The sequence below is a fragment of the Planococcus citri genome, chromosome 2, assembly GCF_950023065.1.
Source record: "Planococcus citri chromosome 2, ihPlaCitr1.1, whole genome shotgun sequence".
NCBI lineage: Eukaryota > Metazoa > Arthropoda > Insecta > Hemiptera > Pseudococcidae > Planococcus > Planococcus citri.
The window spans coordinates 29,794,106-29,807,442 of NC_088678.1; the positions used below are offsets into that span (position 1 = coordinate 29,794,106).

The 13,337-nt window shown below is 34.0% G+C and overlaps 1 protein-coding gene across 2 annotated transcripts in view; it reads right to left on the reverse strand.

Moving 5' to 3' along the window:
* Sox102F (transcription factor Sox102F) overlaps positions 1-13,337 on the reverse strand; it is a 190,584-nt gene that overhangs the window by 115,846 nt on the left and 61,401 nt on the right. For both annotated transcript variants that reach the window (XM_065349588.1, XM_065349589.1), the window contains exon 3: positions 9,680-9,755. The gene's annotated coding sequence lies outside the window, so the exon portion shown is untranslated. The remainder of the gene's footprint in view (positions 1-9,679; positions 9,756-13,337) is intronic.

The window sequence follows — 13,337 nt, forward strand, 5'->3', positions numbered from 1 at the left end:
CCAAAAGTTTGGGAAGCAAGATTTTGCACCTGAACCCAGATGTATTAGTTTTGAACAGGTGCGTTTTTTTTTTTTTTTATGAAATAGGTGGGAGTGAAACTAAATCAATTAGCTACTACCTGTTTCTGATATGTCGATATCTTCAATTTTTTTTCTCTGCGTAGGTATATAATCCTTTCTTTTTAATCGAGATTTTTCTTTTGATGCGATAATTTTACGTGTACGAATTGTTGTAAGTATTCGTTCAAAGTAAAGAGCTCCAAGGTATTGTTTATCATAAGCATAAAAGAAGGACAATACCTTCTTCGAGGTACCTGACGCTATAGTACAATTCATTCTAAGAATCGTGGGAATCACAGGGATGAGGTTCAGTTCTCGGTAGCAAAGCGGAAGAAATGTGGTATTGCACACGAACCTTTTATTTATCCTTTTATTTCTCTATTCGACAATCGTCGTGTAATAACTACTTCCTCGTTTCACCCTATTTACAGATGTTTGTGGTAAATACGAGAGCATAAATTTATCAGGTAGCTCGACATCGTATGTATTCTACTGTGTGTTTTGCTGCAGAGTAGCTCGATTCGACGCTTGTTTTTTCGCAGCAGAGTGCATGATCAGCTATGTACAAATAGTACATATCGCACATGTGAAAGAAGAAGAGGTTTAGCAACATTTAATTAATTTACCTACCCTTTGAATAAAGGAAACAAAAAGAAAGAGAAAAAAAGAAATGTAAATTAACTAGTCACCAGAATTGCTGAGAGCAGCGTTGTGCATATTATTATTTTCGTGTGGGAGTTGGACTGCTTTAGACTGGTAATCGTTTCGAATTTCAATTTGCGTTTTGTAAGAACAAAAACCTCGTACACATATTACACCCCCACAAACGAGTGTGATGCTTCTGTTTCTTCTTCTTCTTCTTTTTTCGCTCTTATTATTTCGGTCGTTATAGCGAGTGGCAATTTTTAATATACGGCTATTGAATTATTATATGCGGAAAAACGAGCCTCGCAATGGGAATGATAATTCAAACGTAATTGACTTCTTGTACATACGATAACTCGGTCTTCTAGCGTTACATTATGCGATGAAATCTCAACGTGCTGGGTTTTGCTCACTTTTGAGGTATGCTGTAATTTAATCTTGGTTGGTAATTCGTGCATGTGTATGGAGAAGGTTTTTTTTGGAACTGTTGGGATCAGAAAGGAGGGAGAAAACGGTGGAAAAATGAATCAAAATTATCAGATTATAATCCAAACTGTTCCTGGAGTGCGAAAATTATGAAATAAATTTGAAAATTACTGCTTATTGTAAAATGTTGACACAGAATGGAGGTTTGCAAAATTTTGTCTCAGCTTTCGATGTATGGAAGGAATTTGAAATTTTGAAATTTCGAATCTTCAGTCTGCAGAGGAGGGAGAGAAAGACGAAAGAAAATGATATTAACAAGGTGCTCATTAGGATGGGGTGTTTTTCAGATTTTTTAAAAATTTGAGGGAGCTCACAATGGGATCTTGTCAACTCGTCACCTCCGATTTGGCTGAAATTTGGATTACTGAAAATTCATGCCACCCACACCTCCGAACAAAATTTTCAGCTGGATACCGAGATTGATTTTTCGAGTTTTTGAAAACGGCTGAAATAGCCTATTACTGGCATGTTTTTCATAAAAATGGTAAACCTAGTTTTTGAATACTCAAGTCGACTTCCCGAACCAATTGCGACCATTTTCGAGTCGATCTGAAGCCTCCAGCACAGTGGAATCGCTTCAAAAAGCGCTGTAATCACCTTCGGTTCTTGGAATTTTAATCCTACCATAAGTATAATATTCTTAATCGATTAGGGCGGTTAAATCGCGAATTCGAAGTGACGAGTTCACATGTGTATTTTTTTTACAATTCGAGTATTCCATATTTTAAAAAAATTCCAGCAACGCGTATTTCTGGAGAAAACTGTTCGAAACTTCACCTGTACTCTAAAGTTGACTCGCCGAATAGATTGCGATCATTTTCAAGTCGATCGGAAGCCTCCAGCAGAAGTTTGTTTTTTTCCAGCACACTGTAATTGCTCCAGAATAAAATTTAGTTCCTAAGTGCGAGCAACATGAACTTTTAAAGAACCTATTTTAAGCCAATTCGGAAGTGAAGAGTTGACGAGGTTCCCTTCGTGAGCGAAAAATCATAGCCAAATGACCTCAACAAGACTTACATACCTAAGTATAGTAAAAAGTGTAAATTTTTTTAATTTTTCAACTTTGAGCTGACGTAAATGGGGGGGGGGGGCGTTCATCTGAACATTTTAAGTTTGTCTCAGGTGTTGTTGAGGTCACTTGCCATAATTTTTACCATAGGTTCCATCAAAAATTTTAATGAAATCGACTCATCCTATGTTGTTCATTGTTCATTTTTTAGATTCTCTGGAAAACTTGGAAGTCGAAGAAAATAATCGAATTTCACCTTTCTAGACAAGTCGGGGAAATATCAAGAAATGTTTGCAATTTATAAAATGAGAGAATTTATTTGGTACTGCTCCAAAATGTTGTAAATTTTGCACCCTCGCTTAGCTTGGTCAGAAAATTTTTTTTCTTTTTTTCTCAAATCCATTTTTCTAAAAAAAAATTGAGTACCTACTGGTTTTTTTGAAACTGAATTTGTGTTTCGTTTTTTGTCTTCAAAAATGTGGAAATGTTTTTCAATTTTATTTTTTCCAGTAAACCTTTTTTCAAAACTTGAAAAAACATTCAGTTTTCATTCATTTTTTTACCAAAATGAAAAACGAGTGCCAATTTTTTCTTTGTAGGAAATTTTGGAGATTTTCTTCCATACTTTTTTTTTTGAATCGAAAATTTTGATTCTTTTCCTACTTGTTTCGAAGTTTTGATGGGTTGAAGTTGAAGCTATGCAAAGAGAGAAGGGAGAAGAAAATGAAACTGAGTACCTTTCATTTCAGCGATTTTTCCACGTTTTGAATTTTTGTTTTCTCCCCTTCGTCTAAGTACAAATATGTATGCGAAAAAATACAAGTAAAAACCCCTATCCTGTACATACTCGTACGTCGGAAGTCGAGACGTTAAAGTAATGAAAATATACGAATTTTTGATTTTGCATTTCAGTGGTCACCCTATAGCAGTATGATGCTATGTACCTACTTTGGAAAAGAAATGAAAAATATTTCGCGAACCGAGTAGATATAATACCTATAAATTAATCATGAAATTCAAAAGGCTGCAGCGTTGTTTAGAAAGAGTTTATATGGTTTAAAAGTTGCGGAGGTCATTCGATACTATAGATTCTTCTCCTTTCACCCCGCATATTTAATGCTATACTACACTTGTGCTATATGATGGTATATTTTGTTAAAACTTTTTTCTCGTTTTTTTTCGCTTCTTTTTCTTACCCCCGCCTTCATCCCATAGGGCTCGTTTACATTAATTTATGACCGACGGGATTTCACTTTATTTATCGGTTTCTTAGGTTCGAATATAAATAAAATACCATCTCGAAATTTAACAGGCTAGGGAAAAGAGTAAAGATTTTCAATTTGGATTTTTCTTCGGTAATAATACCTACAATATGTACATAGTACGTCGGTTGTTTTTTTTCTTTTCGAGTTATGGATCCGTTCTTTGCATTCTGTGACGTTGGATGGTGCGAGGCGTTAAGATTACTTAATTACTGTCACATGTCTGTAATGGCCAAAAAAGGAACAAAAGCGCGGGGTGTTTTGGTAAACGTCACTCGCGAGTAGTAGGATTTTTTTAAAGGGTAAAATACGATTATTTTGACGCGTAGGTATTCGTCAGCTGCTCGAACAAACGAACGAGCGAACGAGAAATGGTTATTTGGGTATATTTCATTAAGAATTAACCATCTCGCTTTCTTCAATGTACCTACTTTCGTTGCGTAGGTACTCCAGAATGGAGAAAGAGAGAGAGAAGAAAATAAAGACTATGCAGCCCAAGTGCCGAAAAAGAAGAAGAAAAAGATTACCGAGGATTTTAAACGTTTCCTGTCATTACTTAAAAAATCCTTAGTACATAGCAAACGTGTCTCCAGTCTCCTCAAGTCTCAGGCTGCCTGCACACCGCGCCAGCTAACGTCTGTAAGAAATTACATTTTGTTGCGTTTAACGCTTAGCCGAGAGCGTTTCACAAAACGTGATACATTTATCAATGACCAGTTTTGCTTTTCATTTTCGTATGTTGGCTTTATTAGACACACGAGGGCCTTTATCACGCGACCGTGTAATACAATTGAAATTCAATTATCCGCGACGTTTTCATCCCATATAGACGAGAGTGAAAAGGTCCCCATTGTGGAGACGACCGCACAGGGTAAGGTGACCTTTTTTCTCAACTTTTTTCTCCTCATCTACGCTACTGTGTATATCTCTGTGTAATAAATTATTTATTAAATACCTGGAGCTGGAGTGTAGTTGCGACATACTCGTAAAAAAATTTTCTGCTGCCTTTGATTAATAGTATAAGTAGATGTTCCGTATACACAGAGAGACACACGGTGCTGCAAATAAGAGGAAACTCGTTTGCGAATAAATTTTCCTTCTTTTTTTCTTTTTTTTTGTAGGAGGTTTTGTTCTCGCGATGAAGCAGCGACTAAAGAAAAGAACTTGTGAAACGATTCAACAACGTTTCGTAATTTCGAAATAAACTTCAGTATTATTTTTTAACGTTTACGTAGCTTCGCGTTTTAGTTACAAATAATTTAGGATTAAAGTATCAACCGTACAATAATGAACGCTCGTTAAATCATTGCTGTTACTTCTGCCTCTTCTCTTCTCCTCCGGCCATCCAGCCGGATTACGCGTGTTGAACAAACGTTCCTCGCTGGCGCTTTTTTTTACCTTTTTTTATTTTTTTATGTGTTCTGTAAACGAGCACGTTCGCGTTGTTCTCTATTTGTGGAATACTCGCGAGTATTTTATTTTTTTTTACGAGAAAAATTTGTCTCGAAAAATTGGCCTGGCTGTTTCTGAAAGATTTTGCAATCGATATTCTTCGTGTTTACAAAGTCGAAAGGGCGTACGAGTTCAGTTTCTTGGGGAAAAATTTGTAGAAATTGAAAGTACGTAGGCTTGTTGTGTAATTTTTTTTTTTACTTCGAAGGAGAAAATTTCAATATAGTGGAAGATTTATGTTCGCTTTCTGGTTTTTTTTATGTGGTAGATTGGATGAAAGGAATTTTTTTCCGAGTCGTTTTCATCGGTAAGAAACGATACAATTTTTAAAATTGACGTGGAAAAAAAGGGAAAGATCAAAGTGTACCTAAAAATAAATGGATGTGTTGTTATGAAAATAAATTTCAATTTTTCAATAAAATTTTAAAATTTTGAATTTTTTCTCGCAAGAGACTCAATTAACTGGCAGAGAAATTTTTAAACTGCTCAAAATTGAATTGAAAGATCATGCAAAAATGCATCACCAGTCAAAATTTCAGGTTCTGAATGGTGAATTTCTAAAAATCAAATTTGGTTCAAAAGGGGAAAAATCAAAATTTTACCTGATTGACCTAGAAAACTGAAATTTGATATGTACCCTATTTTCGATCCTTAGAATTTATTGGAAGTAGTTTCAAATCGTTTTGAGCAGTTCTGAGACATCCAGCAGATTTTTCAGTCAAAATTCCCCCAAAATGGTACTTTATAAAATTGTAAAACTGAAATTTGCACTGTGGGTAGTTGGGTACCCTAATTTCAGCATGCGGAGTCGATTGTAGACGATTTCAAGCCATTCGAGAGGCTCCAGCCATATTTTAGAAATTTCGAGTTTTCAAAAAGTTCCATAAAAATTGTATAAATCTCTTTAGCCGGATAAACGCGATTGGTGCTTTTTTTTTGGAATTTGACCAGGTGAAAGGGGGTGCTAGAGGCTTTGAAAAAGTTCAATCGAAAAACTGAGGTCATATTCGTGTTCAGCACTTCCAAAAACATGCCAGTTGATATATCACAAGGTCATTTTATTTTTTGAAATTGCGACCCAAATTTGAAGGGACAACAGCCTCCCCCCACCCGGTAAAGAATGTCCATTTTTGAGCCAAGTTTTTATAGCGGCGAAGTAAGAAGCCTCCGAAGTGTAGAATTTCGAGAAATCGCACAAATAAAAGAGTCCCCCCACTCCATTCCATAATGAAGTATTGAAGCAGAATTTGAAAGAATTTGTTCTGTAAAATGTCCTGCGGATGCTTCCTTGTAGATAGATTTTTTTTTCAAAAATTGAAACGGAGGAGACGTAATTTTTCGATTGAGCAATTCGAAAGAAAATTCGAGATTATTTTTGTCATGTACTTTTAATTTTGAGCCTAGATATTTCAACTCAATTTCCTTCTATCAAAAAAGAGGGAAGATGGAAAATGTATTGGAATTTTTTGGGCTCGAAATAGACTCGTATTTGAAGTACGTATTCATTTAAAAAATATTTTCTTTTTTTTTGCCATAAAACTCGTAGAAAAAAACACTGATTTGAGCCAGCCAAACACACTCCGTGAAAACAGCTGATCTATCGTATCCGCACAAACGATCGAACAGTTGCATAATCGTTTCACAAAAAGGAGGAACAATAAAAAAAAGAATAGGATTCAGTTATCTATATTCTCTCACGACCTCACAAGGACGTTTACTTCTTGTTTTATTTTGAAACCAGTACCTTGAAAATACCTTTAGGGTTATTTTTTTGCAACGTTTTTAACATCGCGCATTACATAGAGAGATAATATACTTTCTAATAAAAATCTCGTATACGCAATTTTTTTCCAGCAGCGAGCGCGAATAAACACAATTTTTTTTTCAATTTTATACCGAAGCATTTGAGCCGCTATTTTTCTTAGGTACTCTTTTTCGGTATTTTGGTACAGTCGAAGTGGAAGATGTGTATACACGCACGATGTTGCGTGAGTGTAAATTGCTTTTTTGATGGTAATTCGAAGAAAGAGAGACAGGTTATCTAGAAAATATTACCTATGCTTTAATTTAGTGATATTTTTATTTATAAAAATGATGCTTACTCGTACTATGTTTTATTTGGGAACCGGTTTGTTCTCAAATTAGGCTCGTGTATGTGTACACACGCGGTTTCATAGATCGAGGTCAGTTGACGCGGATTTAGATGTTAAAGATAATAGTACCGATAGTATAGATTTTTTTTTCGGCCGTGTGAATGTTGCGAGTTTTTTAACGGTGAAATAGCGAGGACAGGTAGGTATAAGGTAGATGATTTGCTAGTGAAGCGTGAAAGAGATATGAAATGTTGGAAGAGTTACGAGATGCCTGCAGCTCATTGATAAAAAGGTCAAAATTTTAAGAATCGAAATTAATTTTATTCGTAATACGATACGACGCTAGATACGCTTGAAATTGGAATGAATTTTCACTATACTCAGGAGTTGATTCGTGTTTGTTTTTTTCCTTTTTTTTTTCATTTATTTGCGATGCTTACGATGGTAAAAAATTTTCAGTCGAGGAGATAAACATGTTTGCAGACTTGTACATAGTCGCGGAATATACAATGTGGTTTTTTATGTAACAGCTGAGTGCTTACATTCGTGATTTATTTGAGCTGTCAAGAAAGGGGAGGGATTAGTAGGTTGAGCATGAAATTTTCAACGTTGATGGCCAATTTTTTTTGACGAGTTGTTAATTTTTTTTACAAATTATTTCCTGTTTGTGGAACTGGAACGTGCATTTTTTTTTCAACAAAGCTTACGGAGATCAAAGATGACTTTAGCCTTAGGAGAAATTTTGCTCGTCTGCGTTGAATGAATGATGGTTTTCGCTCGTTTTAAAGAAGGTTTTTGAGTTGGAAGTGTTGGAAAACAGGGCTGTTGAATTACCGTAATTTATTCGCTGGTAAAATACCGTAAAATCCTATTTTTGACCATTGGGGCAGAAATGGGAGGGGGTTGATTTTTTGAAAATCTTGGAACCACCATTCCGAACCTACCCCTTTGAACTCCGCTAAAAAGCTTTTTACAATTTATTAGTATCTGAAAGACCTCCATGCTACCAAATTTTGAGCTGAATAAAATTATTCGCTGGTACTCAAAAATCCAATTTTCTCAATTTTTTATAATTTCCATATTTTGGGAACCACTGGAAAACTAGAAACCTGCGATTTGCGCCAAACGTAACGTTTTGAGGTATTATATTCGATTATCTAGATGAAAAAATTTAATTCAGCTCCCTCTATGTTCGTAATTATGAACCCTTTTTTCAGAGCCCCCCACTTTAGGCACCCCTAAAAAAGGCGTTTAATGCATATTTTTTTCAAATAAATCGTATAATTTACATTTGAAACACACTAGCAAGCGCTCGATAATTTTTCAAGTGATTTTTCCTGTAACTTTCATAATTGAGCTTTTTTTGGGGTCAAATTCTGAGATTTTACTTCGTTGAATTCGTGAAAACGCGATTCTACCGTTTTTTCAAAGGTTTATTTTGTTGATATTTTTAGGCTCTATTTCAAAAATCAGACTTTGAAAAATCTTTTTTTCGTGTGATTGTCTTCATCTTGTTTAGCGATCAATTTTCTGTTTTTTTTTGGTGAAAATGTAATGAATAAATATTGTGTACAATAAAATGAATTCTTCGATTAACTTAAATTGAATAATTTTTTATAACTAATTTTTAATAAAAATAAATTTAAAACTTTTGATTATAAAATTAATTTTAAAAAAATTGAAAAATTATTTTTTCTAAAAAAAAATGTTGATTTGTAAAAATTACCTATTCAAGAAAATCTAATTCGTTTGAGTGTTCTCGTATTCGCGTTTGTTCAAAAGAATTCGTGAAATCTTTTCTCAGTTCCCGGTTTCCCATTTTCTTTTCTGAAGTATGAAAAATCCAAATCATCTGTTCAAGTGAGATTTTTATTTTGAAAAAAGTTGAATTTTTCAAGCTGCTCGTCTTCGTTGTTTTTTTTTTCATCTAACGTGCCGCATTTTTTGTAGACCTTTTCACTGTTGTTTTGAATATTTTCTCGATGATGATTTGATTTTGATGACGTTTATAGAAAACCCTTTCCTCTGCTTACTATTTTTTATATTTTTTATTAACTTCTTGTCAACTTGATTCTTGGAATTGTTTTCGTCTTCAAAGAATTCCTGACACATATTTTATATAGTTTGTTATAAATTTTTCATAATTGTCTTATTTTTTTGTATTTCATTTCGTTTCAAATGACGGAGCAATCAGTTCTCTGAAAAAGTTGATTCATGTTCATGAGATCTATTCTTTTTTTTCTTCATTTTTATACGTCGAGTTGAAAATTTGCGTTAGGTGAGACCTTTAATTTCATCGTAATACTCGTATAGATGAAACATACTTATAACGTTACTGTAGATGGTATTTTTTCTCGTTCCATTTTATGGCTTTGAAATTCGACATAATAATTGATTCAGACTTGTTTTCTTGTTCAAATGTTCATTATCTCGAAATGATTCATTTTTCAATCTAATATCATGTTCATCTTACCTATACCTGGCGGGAAGGAGCAGGGATTCTAATAACCGCATCTCATCGTCGTTTTAATATAACGACTACAAAGAAATCTCAAAGCGACAAAAAATTCTCGAATAATTTATATTCAGTCATCGCGACAAGAAAAAAAAACGACTACAGATAAAAAACCTAGGTAAGAAAATATCGTATAGCTATAATGAAAATTACTCACCAAAATACCATTTGCCCATTACAAATTTACGCGCGCGAATGATATCCGGGAATTGTTTACACGTATGTAGATAGATCTGTAAAAAAAAAGAGGAAAAAAATCGAATAAAATAAAGGGGGAAAATTCAACAGTGTGAACATAAAATTAGCAAAACTTGGCAAAATTATATTACGTAGCTCTAAACTGGTTTGGTTTTTTTTCTCATTCTCATTTGAGGTTTTTTTTTTTTTGAACATTGCTCCAGAGTATATTGCATTTGAGGTTTGATTGCGAAATGAGTATCTGTCTCTCTCTGTGTTCGCGTTTATCTCTCGTTAAATTCATTATAATAACAAGAAGGGTAATAAAATGGATTATTTTATAATAACTGTATATGTTAGGTGTGTACGCTAGTGTGAGTACGTGTTTATTTTTTTTATATCTATTATCTTCGCATTTAGTACACTCGACTAAAATGTTCGACCGTTGATGATTATAACGGCTGGAAACATTTACGAGATTTTTCGTTTGTAATGTACTCGTTCGTATCTACGTAATGTGGAATTCTCTCGTTCCCTCTTATTATAAACGCGTTAGAAGGTTTTTTCCCTTTTTTTTTTTTATTGGATGTTATTTACTTTGGTCGGACGTACTGATAATAGAAAAGAATTGCCACTTATGAGGCGCGAATAATACTTGTTGCGGTTTGTCGATGGTGCTGGATGCTGGATGCTGGAGTTGAATTGGCAGAAGAGTAAATGGAGAAAGAGTGAGAGAAGCGCGTTGATGGAGAAAAATTTTATCGTTGGGCAATTTTACGCTGATGGTAGGTATATTGGGATCTCTTGGACGACCGTTATTTCTTACGTTCGAATGATATTATTTTTATACAAGGTTTTTGAAAGTCTGGTTATGAGGTTTCTTTTTTCTCTCTCTCTCGTTCGCGAATAATATCATCTTTTTATATGCGATGTATTTTGCACAGTACGTTATAAAGAATAAGTATAATAATAAATTTTAGCGTGATATTTTGATTGCACACTATATATACGATTTAGCTACGGTTATGTACATACGAATCACACCCGATATACTATAATTTGGAAACGTGCCAGGAAAATTGGCTTAATTAATACGGTGTTTTAAGTCGTTGAATATTTATAAAGGATGCGTGGAATTCGGCGGAAATTCAACGTTATGGAATTTTTTTTTCATCTTTTATAATTTCAAATGTGCTTAATACGATTTGAAGGTCGTGCCGTTTTGATTGTTTTCTTTGTTGGCTCCGAGAGGCGAGATGATGATGTAACACGAGTATGGGGCTGGGTGGAAAAAAGACGTCGCCAAACCGCGAATAGCTGAAGAGGATTCGCGATCGCGAAGGTAAACTCGCGATGACGTCTAGTGCTTGGAAATTGCAAGAAGAGAGCGCATTTTCACCGGTTGAAAATATCCTGGTGAATGTGGAGAAGATATACGACGGATATGAAGAAAATGAGGAGTAAGATGAGGAAGTGAGGTAGCAAATATGGCCTGCAAATCCTTTCACACATGTACCTTGGTATTTGATCAGTTTCGAGACCTGCATTCTCTCCTCCCGCAAATTAATTTTTAGTCCTGACTTGGATTTGGCAGCTCTTGATTATCTGATTTCAAGTATATGTATGTAGTTGGAAAATGAATTTATTTAAAAGTAACTATGTAGCGATGTAGAGCGAGGTCATACACCCTTAAATGCTTTCTATTTTCTCGTATATATTGTCGACATTGGCACTAAATTTACAACCATGTTTTCTTCCCAATTCTTGGAAATGTCCAATTGTCTGTTTCCTTTTGTATTATTACTTTACCATTCGTTTGGAAATATGCGCTCGCATCGTTTTTTAAAAAGATGACTTCCATTATATCCTATACCCAGTTCCTATTGTCTCGTCTGTCCTTCGAGTTTTTAAGACAAACTTCATTGTGTTGACTTCTATTTGACCTCAAAATGCTAGTTCATTTTTCGGTGTTTCGTGGAATTCATGCAGCACAATACATCCCTTAATGGACCAATCGAAAGTCGTTATTTTTTGGTCTTCTCCCACCTACAAAAAATAGTGGTGGTTTTGAATTGTAGGTTAGATACGTAGATTTAGAAAATTTAGAATTCAGTCTTATTATTTCTCTTCGTCTCGTGTCTATAATTTTGGATAACAAAGTACATGTGTTATGTGTTAAATGAAGTTATTTGTATTTAACAAATTTTCGACATCAATCGTTTGGGATTCACCTCAAGATTTACTTTTCGTATTAATCAATTCATTCTTATTTAGTATTTCTATCGTTCTCGTGTCTACAATTTTGGCTAACAAAGTACATGCGTTAAATGGAGAAATTTCGTGAAGTTATTCGTATTTAACGTACTTATATTTTCGACATCAATCGTCTGGGATTCACCTCAAGAGTTACTTTTCGTATTAATCAAGATTGTATTGATGAATATTTGGTATGTTTTATAATAATATAACTATTATGTCTTTTGCATTATTTTAGGTATTATGGGTTAGTTTTAATTCGCTTCTCTATATTTTTCATTTTACTTTTCATTTCAAATTATGACTATTTTTATTCTTCAAACTCTTTCAAACAAGTTATTACCTACGGTCTCATTAGATAACTAAAATTTGCAGAAACTTTTCCTCTCGAGTTGTTCTGGAAAATAACCAAAGAATCGAAAGACCTAAAATGAAATTTGATTCGCCGGTTTTGCTCTATCCCCTAATTATCATTTTTGAGTTTCTTTTAATGGTCTAGCAAAGAAATCACAGTCATTTCCGTTCCAATTCTGTGTATGAAGATATGAGAAATCAGGAGTTTTCGCATCTTTAGGGAGTCTAACAGTCTTGCTATCCTGTTTTGTTTTGTACCTATGTTTGTTTATTTGTTTGTTGTTGTTTTTTTTTTGAAAATTACGAAGTGAAAAATGTCCTGCGTTTTTGCCCAAAATGCCCTCAAAGTGTTAATTTTTTTCGTATCTATTGAAAATTTCTTATTTTTCAATATTGTCAAATAAGTCCACTTTTTTTTGCCAAATTTGTTTTACAAGATGAATTTTTTTCTGACTAAATTGCTAAAAAAAAAAGGTCTTGTTTTTTCCAAAATAACCTAGTGAGTTCTGTTTTTTGTCACGTTTTCTAAAAATCAGAATCGTTACCGATGCGAAAAAGTGCAAAGTACGAAAACAGCGTGAAATTTTAGGGTGAAATCGTCTTACTTTAAAAATGATTTTTTCGTATCTCACAAATTGCGAATTTTCAAAAGTTTTAGCCTTCACTTCGCTCGTGCTGAAGAAGTCTTCTTTCCATCCTTTTTGTTCAATTTTCAGAGATATCAAAACTCGAAAGGTATCAATTTTTGCCTTAGCTATTCAAAAATTCTAGCTTTTTTTCAAAATTTCCAAATAGGTAAAAGTTCTTGTTTTGCACTAAAATTAAAGTCTTTATTTTTTGTCGAAGTTGCTAGAAAAGGTTTTGCCCCCCCCCCCCCCGCAACAAAAAAATGTGAAACTTCTGTTTTTAACGGTCATAGGGTCCCATTTTGCTAGAAAAAAAGTCCAAGAAATCTCATTTTTTGCCAAGATGTCTAAACGTTGTCATTTCTACGTAAATTTGTTGAAAAATCGCACTTTTTGGCAAAA